This window comes from Perissodus microlepis, chromosome 18 (genome assembly GCF_051167445.1).
Source record: "Perissodus microlepis isolate ML-2025 ecotype Zambia chromosome 18, ASM5116744v1, whole genome shotgun sequence".
Taxonomy (NCBI): Eukaryota; Metazoa; Chordata; class Actinopteri; order Cichliformes; family Cichlidae; genus Perissodus; species Perissodus microlepis.
In genome coordinates this window covers 26,981,723-26,999,466 of record NC_140478.1, presented here as the reverse complement: position 1 = coordinate 26,999,466, position 17,744 = coordinate 26,981,723, and the positions used below count along the sequence as shown (strand labels likewise).

Below are 17,744 nucleotides of genomic sequence, written 5' to 3'. Positions count from 1 at the left end.
CTACCGCTCACCGCTCGTCTGCAGGCTTTATTTAAATGGAAAACTTCCACAACAACAGTTAACCACATCACACATTGCTCAAGCCTTTAATTTAGTTGTGATTTTCTTGGTATTTTATTATTATAATTTAAAATAATTCAAATATCCAGCTGTAGTTCTGTTGTTTTTCTAAACTCATCAAAAGTGTTTTGGGGGTTTCTTTTTGTATTTTACTTTTAGAGATATGCAGTTCTAAGAGTATTTTAATCTAAATTTCTAAACCGAAGAGACTTCAGGAAAGTCTGGCGGCAGAAGCTTAATAAATCCATCCATCCATCCATTCGCTTCTGCTTATCCTTTCCAGGGTCGCAGGGAGCTTAATAAATCTGCTCTATAATTTGACAAAAGCACACTTAAGTTGTACTGAAACTGTAAAATGTAGATTCCATCACATAAATCTCATTCACAATATTTTTCCACTCTGATATCCTGAGCGGCCCGGGAAAGAGCCAACACCTTGTGATTTCCTTTTTGGCTGCTACAATCAGAATTTTTAAAAGATATTAAAGAAATTATCAGAATTTTCTAAGAATATGGAAGAAATTTGTAAAGGTATTTTATTTACCTTGAGCTTTGTGGAACTCAAGCCGTAACGTTTTAATTTTCCAGCAGTCCCACCTTCCAGGCCTCACATAACCTCCAACGGTTGAGTGTTCTCGTGTCAAATATCCCTTTTTAACTACAGAAATTTTAATCAGCGGTTTATTGTCCTGTAAGGAGTACAGAAAGGTGTATCTGAGTACTTCATACTTTATAAAAGAAGTCTTTACTGATGGGTGCATGGGAGGGTATCTGGTGCAAAGGTATCACATTAACAGTGGCTGTGCAAGAGCTATTAAAAATTAACAAAAAATAGGACACAGAGTTTCTGTCTCACTCTGAAAGATCCTGCTGTGCTGATTTGCTGCCCAGTGTAAAATATTACTGCCACTGTCTGAAATGGATCTAATATTAACAGCTTGTTGAATTAACAGTGGGCACTTATAGTGTAGTTGCTTGCTTGCTAATGATACGTATTTAAATTGGCAAATTTTTTGAGTGGAGTTTGGTGTAAAGCATTTCATGCACACTGAGCACAAACTGGGAGAGTGGATTATTTTAAACACTGCATGGTAGCAATGGCACCCTTGAGTCTTTATCTGTCTCTCTGTTTGTCTGAAAACATATAATGTAATGTAATATGGATCGATCTGTCTCTGAATCTTCTTACAAAAAGTATTGTGTAAGGGGAGTTTTTAATCTTACATTCATAAAGTCCAATCTTTTTCTCTTTTTCAGAAAAGATGTCCTCTCAAGTGAGACTGAAGCTGCTGCCAAGCATCAAATGTATGTTTGATGAGCCCATTCAGGTGAAGGTGGCCGGGCTGAGGCCAAGGCAGGTTGTCAACATGAGAGCCAAATTAACTGATGACAAGGGAGTGGTGTTCAGCTCCTCGGCCACCTACAGGGCTGATGGCAGTGGGGAGGTCGACCTGAAAAGAGACCCCTCGCTAGGTGGGAGCTACGTTGGAGTAGAACCCATGGGTCTGCTGTGTTCCATGAGGCCACATACTATGCACAAAATATATCTAAAGACAAATGCCATAAACTCCCAGGTGGTGAAGTTTTCTGTGCATGAAGAGGAGGGCAGATTACTGGCAGAGATGACAAATGAGAGGCTTCTGATGAGAGATGGGGTCACCAGGGTCCCCGTCAATGAAGGGAACATCCGTGGAGTCTTGTTCACTCCTCTAGGTACTGGAGGTGGTTCCTAGGTTTCTATCTTCATTTTAGTTTATTTAACGTTAACTAGCTTATAAATCAGCATTGTTTCCTTCATCTCAGAAATGAAACCTTTGCTGCTGACGAGAACCTTTTTTCCTTTCTTCCAGGAAAAGGTCCTTTTCCTGCTTTGTTTGATATTCCCACCTTCATATCTGAGGCAAGACCCAGTCTATTGGCCAACAAAGGTTTCATGGTTCTCTCAATGGCGGTGTACAATAAGAAGGGTGACAATATCACAGAGACACATCTGGACCACTTTGAAGAAGCAATGAATTTCTTAAAACAGCAACCAAAGGTGAGTGCAGAAAGGTGTTTCATACTAGTTACGTGTTTTTTTTTTTTTCCTTAAGAAAGTACATGAGAGTGACTATCTTTTAAAAGATTTAATTGATTTCAGCAGTTGAAATTAGATGTTTCGGCATGCTGGACCTCAATGTGAACCAACAATGTGCTTAACAAAAAGGATGACCCTGTAAGTGGGCATTACATTTTTATACCACACAAAAACAACTATTATTATGACTGATTTGGGACTTCTTTGGGAAACGACGCAGCCGATCCTGCCGTCCCTGACTGGATCTTCTCCCACACTTCATTCACGTCTGACCTCGTCTCTTATCTGCTCCTTTTCATGGAAAAAAGAAAGAAAAAATCCTTGCCCGCTAACCTTGCTGTATTAAATATTAGCTAGCAATTTGCAGCCTGTTTTTTCCTACTTATTATCTCAGTCTGGGACATTCTTTTCAGACTCCCTTGGCCCAGAAAAGTCAGTCTCAATAATTTGTTAATAACAGAACAGGCATCACGAGTCCAAAACAGAGTACAAGGCAGAAAAGATTGGAGTCCAACAAAGCAAAATCCCAGCAACAGGAGTCCAGAACAAAACAAACAAGCTGGGTCAGCCACGAATCCACAGGGGCAAAGTCCAACGGCAGTTCTGGAAGCCGACCCGAAGGTCGCTGGCACAAACTCCATACAGCAGCTCAGGGGGTCGACCTGGAGGTGGACAGCACATGAGCCCAATCCAGAACCATTCAGGGGGCCGACTGTGCAGGAGGCTGCGGCGGCGTGGACGAAGCAAGTCTGGAGGCCGACCGTGCGGACGGCAGCGGTGGCGACGCAGGCGAAGGAGATCTGGAGGCCGGCCACACAGAAGGCAGTGGCGGCAACGACCTTGTTCAGGAGGTCACCCTCGACAGCAGTGATGTCCAACCAGAGGCCTGATAGGTAGCCGGCGAAGGCGAGATGGCCCAGCCCGAGCCGGACCAGACGGCAGTGCAGCAACTGCAGGACCAGACGAGGCAGGACCAGACGGCAGCGTGGCAGCTGCAGGACCAGACGCTGCAGGACCAGACGCTGCAGGACCAGACGCTGCAGGACCAGACGGCAGCGTGGCAGCTGCAGGACCAGACGCTGCAGGACTAGATGCCTGCAACTTCCACGGTGTGGTGGCTTAACAGACTCCCCAGAGTCGTCAGCGGACACGTTGATGTGCGGACTGGGTCATCCAGGACCCCCAGCTAGTGAGGTGTGATGCTGGCTGAGCTCACCAGACCCTCAAGCTGACGAGGCGTGTTGCTGGACGGGCTCCTTGGACCCTCCAGCTAACAAGGCGTGATGCTGGCTGGGTTCTCCTGAACCCAGCCAGCTAACTTGTCATGATGCTGGCCGGGCTCTCCTGAACCCCCAGCTGACGTGGCTTGATGCTGGCTGGGCTCTCCTGAACCCCCAGCTGACGTGGCTTGATGCTGGCTGGGCTCTCCTGAACCCCCAGCTGATGTAGCTTGATGCTGGCTGGGTTCTCCTCACACGACTGGATGGGCCCCGCGGACCCGCCAGCAGAGGCGGACGGTTGAAACAGTTCTTCTGAACTGCCAGCGGAGACTGCCAGCGGCGTGGGAGCCGCGAAGTGCTGGATTGGCTCACTCGAACTTCCAGCAGGAGCTGATGCAGGGCCAGAAGGCGTTGAGACCCCTGGCTGAGGGTGTAGATGAGTGGCTGACTGGATGGGTGACAACACTGGAGCCTGAACTGGTGACAAAGCTAATGACTGAACTATTGACAGAGCTACTGACTGAGCTATGGATTGCAATAAAGGTTGTAGTGATGCTGGTTGTGATGGTGGCTGAGTGGCTGACAGAACTGAAGACTGAGCTACAGGTAGCGGGGCTGAAGACTGAGCTACAGGCAGTTGGGCTGATTGTGGTAGAGGTGTAATAGGTGGTGGAGTGGTAGACTGAGCTAGCGGCAACTGAACAGTAGACTGAGCTAGCGGCAACTGAACAGTAGACTGAGCTAGCGGCAACTGAACAGGGGACTGAGCTAGCGGCGACGCAGAAGACTGAACAGAGGGCGACTGAGGTTGAGGTGAAAACAGTGGTGGAGTTGACGACTGAGCTACAGGCCGGGCGGCTAACTAGGCTACAGGTAGCAGGGACACTGGAAACTGGGCTAGTGGCTGCTGAGCAGGTGACACTGGAAACTGAGCTGAAGGTTGCTGGGCAGCTAACTGAGCTGAGGGTAGAGGTGGAAGTGAAGCAGGTGGTGAAGTAGAGGACTGAACTACAGGCTGGTCTGACGGCAGAAACCTAGCAGGCTCTACTCTATCCAGGGGTCCAGAGGTGGCAACTGACTCAAACTCAGCCTCTGGGGAAGCCCTGGGGAGAATCTCCGTCCCTGTGTAGACTGACTGGGCCGACAGGTCCACTAACTGTGCTGCAGGTCCCATAACAGCCGCCTCAGGAGAGAGTGGAAGTGTGGTGGGGTGAAGATGGCGAGGGTGCAGTTTCTTCCTTAATGGAGGATCAACGATTTGGCAATCAACAACGACGGGAAAGGCCAGTGATGCTGAGAATACCAAGAGGTGAGGGCTTCCAGGAGGGAAACTGAATTTTCCTTGCCCGGACCGCCCATGCCAAATAGTTCAAAATAGAGCCTCGCCCTCAAATCCGTTATTATGTGCTTAAGTCTTTTAATGTCCAAAAAAGCTGAAGGTAAATGTAGTAGATGACAAGAGGTGGTCAAAAAACACTACCTGGATAAGTCTCTTATGATTGTCTGCAGCATGGATTACACTCCGGCAGAAATCCCACAACTGCTTGAGCATTTCCCCCTCCGTGGCAAAATCTAAGTCTGCTGGGTCCATTTTGTGGTTGTGTCGTTCTGTCATGGATCGCTGAGCGCAGACAGGAGAAGAGGACCCAAACGCTGGACTCAGTGGCAAAACGTGAACTCAAAACTCTGCTTTACTGCAGGCTTGAGAGGAATACAAAAACAACATTAAACTAAACTGGGAAATCTAAGGATATGAATTACAAGGAAACACATAGCATGCAAGGGGAACTGACGTTAACAATGCAACGCTGAACAAAGGACAACACACACTGTAAATACACAGGCAGGAACACAAGGGAACGAGGAACAGGTGGGAACACAGCCAGGAGAAATCAGACCTAACAAGACGGAGGAAGCGGAACTAGAAACACTGACATGAGACATGGACCTTCAAAATAAAACAGGAAATCCACAGACTGAACTCAGAGACACAACACCAACAGAGAATGGAGGGAACACAGTACAGGAACCTGAGACATGAGACATGAGTGGGGAACAAGAGAATAGAAACCAAAACTCCAATAGTCATAAACATTGAAGCAAAAGGAAAACAGACTAATAAACAACAATACAAAATCAAGACACTGGGCCACAGGCCCAGGACCGTAACAATAGAGGTGAAATATTTATTATTAACATTTAACTCTAACATGTAAGACTACATCATTTGTTCTTTCACTGTAGAGCACGTGCAAAGGGTGTAACTACTGCAGTGTGTAACTGCAGTGTGTACAGTGTATCAGATGGAGGAGTTGTACAGGGAGATGGCCACTGGCAGGAATGATTTCCTGTGTTGTTCAGTGGGGCTTTTTGGTAATCTCAGTCTCTCACTGAATGTGCTCCTGTGACTAGCCAGCACATCATGGAGGTATTACCCAGCTTTGCCCTTATCTTGGACAACATCTGCCTCTCAGACACCACCCTAAAGGAGTCCAGTTCCGTTTCCACAAAATTACTGGCCTTGCGGATCAGTTTATCGAGTCTGTTAGCATATGCGACCCTCAACCTGCCACCCCAGCATCCAGCAGCATAGAGGATAGCACTGGCCATAACAGATGCAAAGAAAATCCTGCGCACTGTCCGACAGATGTTGAAAGACCTCAGCCGCCTAAGATAATAGAGACGACTCTGGCCCTTCCTGTAGTGTGCAGTGGTGTTTTTAACCCAGTCCAGTTTTGTCACCGTCCTGGGTCAGTGACCCAGTGTTTTGTGTATTGTTATTATTATTTTATGATTTAATTGTGGTTTGTGATTTCTACTGTTAGTATGGGTTCAGTTCTGTGCCAGTCTGTTTCCTGTTTTACTTTGAAGGTCAATGCATTCTGTTTTGCTTCCTCCTCACCTCGCCTTTGTTATTAGTGTCAGCTGTGTTTCCCAGGTGTTTGCCCTCTGCCCTGTTCTCCACCTGTATTTAGTGCCTGTGTGTGTTCCCGTTCGTTCTCGCAGTTTCCCTCATACTAGCCTGTGTGTTCTGTTCCAAGTTCTGTTTTCTAGTTTTCCAGTTTAGTTTCTGTTTTGATTTTTGCCAGCAATAAAGCTAAGCTCCCCCTGGGAGGGTCCGGGATGGGCGTGGAGGCTTGGGGGTCTGGGGGTGCTCCGCCCCCCGGTCTGGGGTGCTGGCCGGGCCTTGGGGGCTTGGGTCCTGGCTGTTGTGTCGCCGGAGCAGTGGGCGGGTGGGTGCAGGGGGGCTCAGCCCCAGTGTAGGGGACCTCTGGTGCATCGGCCCAACTAGGGGGCTCTCTAACTGGTGGGGAGGTTGTTATATCTTTGCAGGTGGTCTCCTCACCACAGGAGCTCACTCTGCAGGTGGGGGGAGAGATATAGGGGAGGTGGAGAATGAACTCAGCCTGGGTGTCTATTGTCTTGTGTAGTTTGGGAGATTATTGGATGATGGGGTGGGTGCAGTTTTCTCTGGGGTGGAGTCAGGTGGGCTGCCCCGGACTCTGTGGGGCTGGGCGGTGCTGCTGCTGCGGGCTCCGGTCCGGATGGGCCTGGGCCCCCTTGCCCTGGTGGGTTCCAGAGTGTGGGGGTGCCTACTGGGGTCAGCGGGGGAGCTGGCCCCAGGGAGGGGCCGCTTGCCCCTCCCTTTCTTCCCTCCCAATCCTCAGCTGCCTCCCTATTCCCGCTCTACCACACCCACCCACACACGCAGGGCTTGGGGTGCAGGTATGTCACCAGGGTGCAGGGGAGGCACTCCCCCTCTGTCCCCTTCTGGCCGCCTGTGCCTCAATTTTATTCTGCAACCTAGACATCCACATTACTCACACTCTCACATAACACATACATATAGGGCCTTGGGGGTGGGCACGTTTTACAGCATCCAGAGGATGGTTGGTGTATTCCAACCCACCTCTGGCGCTGGTGCCCTACCCTCAATTTTAAATGCATTTAGACACTAAGGGTTTTCGGGAGGAGCTGTGCTGCTCTCTGAGAGGAAGCAAGTACCATGCTCTCCTGAGTTTTAAATGCACTTTAGAACAGCACACAGCAACACTACATATGAGCGGGCGTAGGGAGATTTGAGGTCTTCACTCACCCCGGTTCTGTTAGCCGTCAGGGCTGGGGGGCTGGGAGGAGGTGCTGGCCGTCAGACTGGGGTCTGGGATGCGGGGCCTCCCTGCTACTGCAGATAAGGAGGTGGTCCGCTTGCCTCCACCCCAGAGAGAAGGGTTACATCTCCTGGGTCTAGGTGCAGCTTGCCCCTCTGGGGGCAGGGGTACCTGGACCTGGGATATAGAGTATGTTTGGGGAGTGTGGCTGTCTGTGCAGTGTCTATTTGTGTCTGTCTACACGTTGGGTGAGTGCCGAGTATTTGGTTGTGTATATGGGGGTGGGAATGCACGTTTGTGTCCGTGTGCGCCTGTTCGTCTGTGTCTATATGTCAGGTTGGGTCTTAGACTCAACCTCTCTGGGTACATCTCAGGCCCTCCAAAGTACGGAGGCCTATCTCCCCTCACCACACTCCCTGCCAGTGGCTGATGCCCTCAGACGTTGGTGTGTTGGTGGTCCTTGTCGTCTGGGGCTGGGCGCTCATGTATGTACCGGCTCACTCCTGGTGGCCAATTGGCGGGGCCTGGCGCCTGTGGCCCGGCTGGGCCCCTTCCGGGGGGTGGGATGCCCTCAGGCCTCTGGCCTCTGGGCCTGAAGCTCGGTCCTCTCTGGCACAGCTGGCTGCCGGCGGAGCCCGCGGGCACGCCACTGCAACCCCCTCTGGCCTCTGCTCCGTAGCTGCTGGGTGACCTCTCGTTTGGGGCTCTACTCAGCTCTTCCCAGGAGGGTGGCACGGTTCCCCCCCTTTTGGTGGTCCTCCTCGGGTCCTTGTACTCTGGGGCCTCTGGATATCTGGGGCCTGGATCTCCTCCATACCTGCTTCATACCCTGGTGGACGGGGCTATGGCTCCCCACACTCCCTAGCAGATCGTTACATGGAGAAACCTTTGGAATACAAGCATGCTGATCCACACAGGTATGCACACAGGTGTACACACGGGTGTTCACAGACGCGGACTACACCTTTCTTGGCTGCTGCCTCAAAGCACATTGTGCGCTGTCTATCTTGCGTGCTGCACAATATCGTTTAATATTTAGTATCTACTGTTATCTACTGCTAGCTAGTTTATTGTGATGGTGCTGTATTTATTATGTTGCTCTTTTTTTTGTTTGCTTTCTCTTCTGTTTTTTTTTCTCCATACAGGTGATCCAGGTGTTTTGTTTGTTTTTCTTTCTTTCTTCCCCCCTTTCTCACCGTCTCTTCTCCCCTTTGGTTTTCTTTCTCTCCCTCTCTTTCTTTCATTCTTTCTCCCTGTCCTATCCCCCAGTCATGTCTGTCCCGTTTGTAGCAACCGAAAATAAAATAAATTCATAATTATAATAAAGGTCAATCAAATGGACCAATATGGCAAGGCCATGATGATCCACTTGGTAAAATAAATGGCATCTTTCTTGGCCTTAAGACAACAATTCTGATGGCTAAAGATCCAAACGGGACACAAAAAAAAAAAAAAAAAAAAAAAGCAATAAAGCTAAGGTTCTTTGAATTTAAGTTTCCGCCTCTGTGAGCCTGCATATTGCACATACAGACCATGACAAGTTTATTGTCTATGTGTACTCCAAGGTATTCATAGTCCTCCATAATGTCCACATGGACCCCCTGGATTGAAACAGGGGTCAAGCGTTTCCTGGTCCTCCGAAAGTCCACAATCAGTCACATCATTTCCAAGTTTCAATATGAGATGTTTTCAGAAACTCAGCCAGAGCCAAACAGTACCGAACAAGCCTGACAGAGGTAGATAGCAAAAGATTTAAAAAAAAAAAAAAAAACTCTGGAAAACTAGTGAGAGATCCGTCTCAAGACCCCAGAAATACTGGCAAACATATGCAGAGGCAGATCGTGTAGAATCTTTAATGTGAGGACCCAAATGCAGACCATAAAAGACTGTAACGGGAAATAACTAAAAATGTGCCATTATTAAGGCAGACCACAATGGGAGAAGCGTAAACCAAACAGAGGATCACCTGAACTGGGAAAACTAAGCAAATAGACAAAACGCGGAACATTAGAGAGGCCTTGGAAATACTGGGAGGACACAGGAGAGCCATGAGGGAAAAGCAGACGCCACAACAAAAACTCACACAATTACAGACAAGAGGTGACAAGGGGAAGAGGAAACACATGGGAACATGGCTGATACAAATTAACCTGATGCCACAAGGAAAGCAAAACTAAACATACTGTACACGGAAAACAGGCGACTGTCAAAATAACACAGGAAATCTAGACAGACATCGACAGATGGGGAGCATGCACACTGTAAAAAGAAAGAGGGGAAAAGGGGACTGGAGATGAGACATGGACATAACAAAGCACAAACAAAACATAATGGCTGGGGGAAAACACACATTACAGAAGGAATGTGTCACACAGGGAAAACATGTAATCAGGAGGAGGAGACGGGAGACAAATACATTACTGAAACACATGAAGGGTGTGGGAGACTTAAACACAGGGGGTGAAGACACAAGGGGAATCTAATAGATAAACTATAACAGGGCAACCTAGGCGAAATAGAAATGAGCTTAGAAAAAAATGCAATCAAGAAACTAAAAGCAACCAAATAAGCAAACAAAGAAAGAAAGAAAAGAAATGTACTTCAATCTGTGGATGAGACAGATTGAAGTATGCCAAAGACACCTGGAGAAAAATAATGCAAACTGGAAGCACATGCGAGACAAAACCAGAGCTCTTGGGACACTGCTTATGTTTGGAGAAAGATGAGGGAAGTGATGGCCCGCTTGAAGCTGAAGCTCCGGTGCGTGTGTCAAAAAAATCAACACACTGCTTCAGAAGCACTGTGTCGAAGCTTGATTCGTTTGGCCAGAGTCACGTGATCAGTGACGTCCGAAGCTTCATTTAGAACCTAACTGCTTCGGTATCTGTTTCAATGGTTTATAAGGAAGCGAATCATTCGCGGGATTTGTGGAGTGTTTTGATGGTGACAGATAGCGAACCACTGATCATTCCACTGAGAGATTTGGAGCCAGCGAGGGATAGAGGAGGTTCTGTTTTGTGGGAGACTTTTGAGTTGATTTTTGTCAATCGGGTGGGTTTTCCAGCTTTGTGTTCTGGCCGTTTGCTTTTGTTTTGTGCGTGTTTATTATATCTGAAAACGGGAAAAAGGTAAAATGTCAAAAATCTGCTTCCATAATATAAATATCATTAAATAACTTTAGAAAAACTTCCACTTGACTCTTTACATGTAATGTTGTAAAAATATATATTTTATTGTTTAATTAATCTGAAAATGTTAGTCTCCCAAATGTGCAGCAATTGAATTTATTTATTCTCTCTATCTGATAGTTTGTGGGGCCCAGGTAGACTGTATAACTGCATCTCTGCCAGTTTCTCTGCACTCCAGCCTCTTCTGTGCCATGTGAAGGGATTTCCCTTAAGGCAGGAGAAATTATCTCCACGAAAAGGAACAGGTTCGGCCATCGCACACTAGAACAAATTCTCTTTTTAAATAAAAATGAAAAAGGGCTACTTAAATGCATCATGTTTTTAATTTGCAAGTTCATAAGCATTTTTCCTTTCCATTTCACAATCAATTCTACCCCCAGGTCAAAAATATGTCTGGGACAATTTCCCTAATATAATATTATTTATAAATATACCCGTCTAGCGGTTAATTGCATAAGTGCATGGAGGCAGGACCTCACAGGAGAAGCATACTCCATAATGTGTTGTACATTATTATATGTATATTATATGTAATGTGGTATTTTTCAATTATTGTATTTACCAACATCAAGAAGTCACAAGCAAAGAAAGACCACACAATGGTGCATGTTTAAACAAGGAGAGTTTACTGGTCAAAATGATTTATTAAACGAATAAACCACATTTTTTTAACCACCAAAAAATACACGTTCAAAGCAACACAACGGTGGCCCAATATCAGACAGAATTCCACTCTGTAGAGTGAGCAATCTTAATGAAGCGGTTGGTTTTATTTTGTGGATTCAAGCTGCTCTTCATATTTTTGGCCACCAGATGTCACCAGAGAGGACTGTGTTGAAAAGCTTCGAGTAATGAACCATTTTTCAATACAAGCTTCAGTGCTTCAGAAAGCTTCATTTGGCCATCACTAGATGAGGGCTACAACCCAAAGAACACCAGCCCTAAAGTAATAATTGTCACGTGGTGAATACACAGACTGAGCGGAGATGGGAATGACGGAAACTAAGAAAAAACCTAAACTGGTAATATCTAACAAATTTGAAACCATAACTCACGGGATGACCTTGCAGACAGACCACTAACAAGCAGAAGAAAATACAGGGCTTGAAAACACACAGGAGCAATCAGGGAATGGGAGGCAGGAGGGAGACACAGCTGGGAGAAATCAGAGCTGACGATGACAAGGGCAAGCAAGACACACTACACACAGGACAGGGAATATCAAAGTAAATCAGGAAATATAACAGGTAAGCACCGATATGAGCTTAACACTAAGACATCAGACATTGCAACAGGGAGGAAACACACAGACGTGGGACCAGGGCAGGCACAGAGATACAGAACAGAAGGAGCTCAGAACAAAACCTGAGAAGTAGAAATACTAGGACAGAAACCAAAATATCACAAGTGACAACCCTGAATAACAAATAATCAAGAAAGAAGTAAAACAGATACAAAACACTGGGTCACCGACACAGGATCATGACAAAAAATAGTGCTGTTATGCTATGGGAATGTCAAACTGGGGATCAAGATAAAAAGAGTCGTGAAAAAAGAAGGACATGTGAAGATTTAAAAGAAAACCTCAAGCAATCAGCTTTAAAACTCGGTCTGGGCCATCAAACGACACAAAACATACGTCGCTCCTTGTGAAGAACTATGGCCAGAACACCAAAATTAACATCACTACCCTGCACATTGCCCAGAGTTGAATCCCATTCAAAATTTGCAGTGTGAAGTAAGCCAAGGTCCATTCTAGAAGCCCAAGAAATCTGGAGGAGTTTGAGAGATTCTCCATAGACTAATATGCTTGGATTGCTCAGGAGAAGTAAGAGGCTTTTGAAAACTACAACAATTGACTGCTGGCTATTAGCATCAGGTAGTCTTTTTGTTTATTTTTTGGTGAAATTGTTTTGTTTCTGTGTTCAAATTAAAATAACGTAACATTCCAAAAATAAAATGTGCATCTTTGGAAAAGATGCACACTTAGGAAATAGTGTGGCTTTTTTCATAGGGTGGCTAATAATTCTGTCCTAATATGTAACAACTGCCCTTTTTTTCTTTAACTAGGTTTGTCAGACTGGCTTTATTGGTGTATTGGCTGTCAACTTTATTGTGTTGTATAATTAAGTGCAATTTTTTTTCCTGTTTAGAGTCAATACCATTTTCTCCTTTTATTTATTGGTATGATGAATTTTCACAGTGCTTCCCTGTGCATATGTGAATGTGTTTACTTATTCACTAATGGTAATATGCATCAGTCTGCAACAAAAATAAAAATTATGACAGGTGAAGTCAGCCGGTGCTCCAAATGTTTTATAGATTTTTATCCCTTTCTAATTTCTGTGTTATTTCACAGGTGGGCAGTAAAGGAGTTGGCATAATGTCAAGATGCAAGGGAGCAAATATCGGACTGTCACTCGCTGCTTTTGTGCCAGGTGTCGAGGCCATAGTGTGCATCAATGCCTGTAACGCCAATGTGGTCACTCCTCTCTACTACAAGAAACGGCAGATCCTGTCATCGATACTGTTTGACGAAAGCAAATTTATTCCCACCGAGTCAGGTGCAATCATCATAAAGGATGCTCTTGAAGATCCCCTGACAGAGAAGAATAAGGGCAGCTTGATCCCCATTGAATGAGCCAAGAGCCATTTTCTTTTTGCGGCTGTAGGAGACGACCTCAGCTGGGACAGCAAGGCCTACATGGATGAAATGGTGGTGAGACTTAGGCATCATGGGAAGGAGAACTTTGAGACTGTTTTTTACCCTGGAGCTGGACACATGTTGGAGCCACCTTATGCACCCCACTGCCACTCCGGCCTCCATGTAGCTGTACTCTTACAGTTGAAGTTTGTTTATCACACATACATTACCCAGTTAGTTATTCATTGCTGATGTGGTTAAATATAGCATTTTGGACATGGAAAAATATAAATAGATCACCCAAGAAGCTTTACAGACTCACTTACAGGCATCCAATTACAAAACATGGCAAGTAGTAACATAGAAGCACTTTTCTCTCAACTACCCCACTAGCTTCCCCCCTCATCAGTTGTGCTTTTGTGTGTGAACACGAATACCCTCTGTACAAAGTTTGCTAGTTCGTGAGGATGGTGGCTATTTTTCCAAAACATGGAGGTGTTTAAAAACCGACAGGAAATGCAGCATTGTTATCGCGAGACCTGTTTCAGTGAGTGGATGGTGTACTATGTTGAAAGATTCAAAAGCTCTGGTCAGCACTTTGTTTTATTTTCCATTTGTGTTTCACATCGGTAAGACAAAGAACGTGAAGCTTTATATAAACTTTTAAGATATATTCAGGCAAGAATGTAGCTGTGTAAAGTTCAAATATCTGCTCCATTTATCAAGACATCACATATTTGCAAAAATGCTCTGATATTTTCGGAGACATCTGTTTTTTGTTTTTTTTAATGCTTTCTGGCAGCTTTTGAACATCTGTCGCATCTATTAATGTCATATCTAGCCTTTCTTTAACAACATAAGCAAACTGCTTTTATATTTAACCGGCTTTTCTGTTTAATTACATTTTAAATAAAAATAACAATAGTATTTGTTTTGTTAAAAACGTGTTTTAAAACACATTTTGTTGTGAAAGCTATAATCCAGATTAGCGGCCTGTTAAATGGTTAAAGTCTAGGTTGGCTTTATAATTGAGAATAAAGTAATATAGCTTGTCCTTCTAAAGAATTACGTTAAATTCCACAGTTGAATCATAAGAAACATTATGTTACATATAAACCTTGCCATATGTTAGATCTGGTCATTTTGCTTATTAGAAACTTTATATATTGAAAGTTAGCTTTTAACAGGCATGTAATGATTGTATTTAAATTAGGTGGTCTTTTTTTAAACACATATCTCTTTAGGTCTAAACTGACAGTGCCAATACCACACATTCAGACACAGTAGTAGATGGTGTTTTTAATACTGTATGTGTTAGTCTAATTTGGTTGTATATGGTCTTCATTGACCTTCTGTGTTGTAAGTTATAATGATTGCACAGCCATTAAGGATCAAATCAGCTTCTAAAAAAAATTCTGTTTTTTCTCCCTCTGCTTGCTTCTTACTGTCTTTGAGGTTCGGGACCAGCACTCCTGCTGTTGGACAGAAAGACATCAACTCAACAGTAAGTATTTTGGTTTTCCAATATATTAGCAACTGTCAGTGACATTTATATTAATCAGGCTGAACTTTAATCATACTTTAGATCAGCCTGTTTTACTTATTGTTTTATTTGTGCTTTGGTTTGGGGAAGTTGTGTCTTTACTAATCTTTTCCTGTCTTCTGTTATTAGACTTGAGATATGACTGCACTATGCTGTTGCTGTGACTCCAGTTAATTCTACAAGACACGCTGTGTAAGTAAACAAACAACAACAGTTTGGTCTGCATTTCTTGAAAGATCACATCCCCCAAACTTAGTTTAGAGGGTCTACACTGTATATAGTGAAGTCTGCAAGTTTTCTAACAGCAAAATTTGTTTTGTGCCCAAATCATTTTGCAGATCATTAGAATGAAAGTTATTGGCCATGTTTGCATAGCCCTTTTTAAAATGATGCTTTCATGACATTATTGTGTGTCAGGTGGTGGTCACGGCTATCCAGACTGACAAGTGGGACATTGCTCCGGTGGGGAGGGAGCCCGAGATTGTCTAAATTGGAGTCTGTTCTATACCAAATGCAGGAAAAAAATGTTTTAAGAAAGCAATTAAGTTTGTGTTCCAAAAAATATGATTGTTTGCTTGCAGGACAACAGGAGAGATGAGTCCTCCATCACAGATGGTGTGGTCAGTGAAGATGGTCGCCTGGAGGTTCAAGCTCATTGCATCTCCAACCCACATCCACTGCCACTGTACTTAAGGGAAGTTAAAGACTTTCTTCTGCACTTACATTTGGATCACCTCGATCCATGATAGTCATTCAGGCAGTAATGCCTGGACTGGAAACAAGCCATCCTTAAAATAACACAACATTCCAGCTCATGTGTTGGAATGAAAAACAAATGTGTTGTTTAAATTAGAGACTGCACTTGTGACAGAACAATAAATATATTTCATTTTGATTATATAAGTAATGTAAGTACAAAATAAACTTGAGGTAGGCCTAAGCTTATTTTCAGAATAATTAAATCTGATGCTTTGTTTCATTGTAAGATTATAACAGTGATGGCAATATAATTGTTTGTTGTTCAAGAGAACAGTGTCCAGAATGTTGGCTGTTATACTTTTTTGCATTTGAAAATAAAAGTTGGGCTGATTTTAACATCATTGCAAAAAAGTGTTGTTAATTATTTGTAATCACATTCAGGTTACCACAAATTGTTTTTTCATTTAGTTGAACTTGAAATGTTTGTCAGTAGGTAAACAATTAGTATTGTACAGTCTGAAATATTAAGTTATTCTTAATACTGCAGAGTTGCAATGAATAAGTTGTCCTAACAGTCATCTTAAGCAAGCTTTACTTAGTTTAGTAGAGTTCTGGGAACTAACGAGGCTGTACAGTGTACTCAAAATGAGTAAGTTGCCCTAACTTTTTTTTATCTTATCTCAATTTTTTTTGAGGCAATGAGTTAACATAGTTTTTGCATAGAGTTCTGTGAACTAATTAGATTTTACAGTGTAGGGACTTTGTCTTTTGAAAACTTTTGTGCATGGTGTCTGGCCTCATGGACCGCAGGAGACCCATAGGTTCTACTCCAGCGTAGGTCCCACCAAGTGAGGGATCCCTGATCAGATCGACCTCCCCGCTGCCATCAGCCCCATAGGTAGCCGAGGAGCTGAACAGCACTCCCTTTTCGTCAGTTAATCTGGCTTTCATGGTGACCACCTGTCTGGACCTCAACCCTTCCACCTTCATCTTAATTGGTTCGTCAAACAGACACCTGGCTCTCTCACCTGAATGCCACTTGTTCCTGGACTTTGCCTAAACTTCCTGTTTAGGCAAAGTCCCCCTCTACAATTTAGCCAACAACAAAAAAATTGAGCCTTTGGGCTCTGTAGATGTTCTACAGTTATGTAGAACACGTGCCTCTCTGCGCCTTCTCTCCTTCTGTTAACCACCCAAAACCCCTTGGAGACTGTAGCTCCCAGATCAGCAAAAACCACACCGAAAGTCAGACTAAAAATGATTACGTTAGAGTCATAATAACTGCCAAACATATACCTTGACATAAAAACTACCAAGTTGTGCATTTTAAAAATCCTTTACCTCTGCCATGTGGTGGTTGATTACAACCACACAATTGAAATATTCATTTGGTACCATTGTTCTGGTAATATTCATACGTACCTTTCTAGCTCACATTATCTTTAAGTTTATTTACACTTGCTGAAGTTGTATAGCACAAAGGTTTAATTTGGTTAGTTTGTCTGAGTACATGACAATAGTATGCCATAGTTCAAATAATGGTGCACAATTTGGTTTTCATTGATTGTCAGGTTTCTGGGTTTATCTTGTGTTGTGAAATCTGTTTATGTTGTCCTAGTAAGGCTACCATGGGGGCAGCCACTAGAGGTCGCTGGAATACTGGTGTATATGTGTTTTCCAGAAATTGATGTAGCGACGTACACTGCTGCTACAATTCAATAAAAAGCGGTTCGTGCTTGAGAAACCCTGCGTCTTATTGCCTCCGAACATGACATGGTGTCAGAATTGAGGACTTCACGCCGAGTTACACGAAGAAATGGCTAAATTTGGACCTCGGGAGCCGTTCGACTTTACACAGCCGGCAGAGTGGCCGATATGGCGGCAGAGATTCTCCCGTTTTCGAGTGGCGTCCAAGCTAGGGATGGAGAGCGGCGAAGTGCAGGTGAACTCGCTTCTTTACTCCATGGGGAGAGATGCCGAACCAATATATGGCTCATTTGTGTTTCCTGCTGCTACGGAGGCCAGGCCAAGTCCGCAGTTTGAGTATGATCTGGTTATACAAAAGTTCGATGAGCACTTTGTCCCAAAGAGAAACGTTATCCACGACCGCGCCTGTTTTCACAAACGGAGCCAGAGGGCCGGGGAGACGGTCGAGGCTTTCGTGCGGAGCCTGTACGAGCTTGCGCAGCACTGCGAGTTCGGCG

At 44.5% G+C, this 17,744-nt stretch overlaps 1 pseudogene across 1 annotated transcript; it reads left to right on the top strand.

The window, feature by feature from the left end:
- Positions 1-1,319: 1,319 nt before the first annotated feature.
- Positions 1,320-15,330, top strand: LOC146368052 (acyl-coenzyme A thioesterase 1-like; annotated as a pseudogene). Its single transcript, XR_014797617.1, has 4 exons — positions 1,320-1,773; positions 1,911-2,098; positions 13,014-13,481; positions 15,259-15,330. The product of XR_014797617.1 is annotated as an acyl-coenzyme A thioesterase 1-like (transcript).
- Positions 15,331-17,744: the final 2,414 nt, after the last annotated feature.